This window comes from Mandrillus leucophaeus, unplaced genomic scaffold (genome assembly GCF_000951045.1).
Source record: "Mandrillus leucophaeus isolate KB7577 unplaced genomic scaffold, Mleu.le_1.0 Scaffold219, whole genome shotgun sequence".
NCBI lineage: Eukaryota > Metazoa > Chordata > Mammalia > Primates > Cercopithecidae > Mandrillus > Mandrillus leucophaeus.
Genome location: NW_012102243.1, coordinates 1,607,015 through 1,608,619, shown reverse-complemented (window position 1 = coordinate 1,608,619; position 1,605 = coordinate 1,607,015).

Below are 1,605 nucleotides of genomic sequence, written 5' to 3'. Positions count from 1 at the left end.
GGGTGGGTGCCCGGCTTCCGTGGGAGCCAGCCTGGCAGGGGGGCCTCGCGGCCTCGGGACCGGGAAGAGGCGAGCAGTCTTCAGAGGAAACTCAAGTTTTCTCATTTCCCGCTTTTGGTCAAAAGTCTTCCTTTTTGAAAGCATTGTTGATCCAAATCCAAGTATCGAGGTGCGCCCCAGAAACGCTGCTTCCCAAACAGCCGTGCCTGGTCTTGCGGGGAAGGAGGACGCTTCCCGCCAAGGAACCTGGCGCTCAAAAGCTGAACCGAGGTCACAGCCGCGGAGCCAGACCTCAGTCGCTGCGTGCTTTTCATCACTGCTCTTGCCTGTTGAATCGTCTCTAGTCTTTGGAGTGCCATGATTTTTGTTTTCTGAGAAGTAACAAACATCCAGGGGCCAACGTGGGGCACAAGCCTTTCATTTCAGCACTTTGGGAGGCCGAGGCGGGAGGATTGCTTGAGCCCAGGAGTTGGAGACCGGTCTGGGCAACATGGCGAAACACTTTCTCTACCAAAAAAATACAAAAAAGTTAGCTGGGTATGGTGGCACCCGCTGTGGGAGGATTGCTTGAGCCGAGGAGGTAGAGGTTACAGTGAGCCATAATTAGGCCACTGCACTCCATTCTGGGCAACAGTGTGAGATCCTGTCTCAAAAAAAAATAAAAATAAAACAGCCAGAGATAAATGGCATAACATGAATAATTTCAGTAGTAGAACTGTAATACTGGCCAGGCAGTGGCTCTTGTCTGTAATCCCAGCATTTGGGGAGGCCAAGGCAGGAGGGTCACTTGAGCCTGATACTTCAAGACCAGCCTGGGCAACACAGAAAGACCCCATCTCTATTAAAACAAAAATGTTACCAAGTACAGTGCACATAAGGATTACAATGAAAAAGAGAATGTGTGTGCCAGAATGGAAAAAGTAACCTATTCTAGGGAGTCAACCAAAAGTATTATGAAGAAAATTAAATGGAGAATTCTTTAGAATAGTGTAGCCAAGTGGCTTCTAATTTTTCCCATATGAGTTTCTGCGTCATGGAAAGGGTATATGCACAAGAGGTATTTGCCACCATACATACACTTGCTTGCTCAGCTAATAATCGAAAGCAGTGCAATTGTCCAGTGCAGCCTCAGCCAGTGAGTCAGTAGCTTTTTGTTGAGCTGTGATGGAAGCAGCAGTTTCATCAACAATATTTCCTGATAGACCAGATATACACACAGTCATCCCAAGTAAAAGCAAACATACTGACTCTGGGTCCACTGGAATACTAAAGAGAGCACTGCATGAGTCAGTCATAGTCTCTCACTTCCAGATGTCAAAAGAGGATGGGGCTTTGGTACTACCAGGTGTCTGGGGATCACAGTGTTGAATGACAGTTCTCAAATCTTGTACAAAATACCAGCTCTTCCCATTCGGCTTCCTTACAGGAAGGACTGGAGTATTACATGCTGGTGCAAGGAATAATTAGCCCCCCTTTTAATAGTCTTTTGTTATGGATCTTATTCCTTTAGTTGCTTCAGGCCTTAGCAGATACTGTCTGATATTGTTAAAGGATCGATCAGGTTTACTTCCACTTTAATGAAAGTGGCTGAATATATTTTTGATA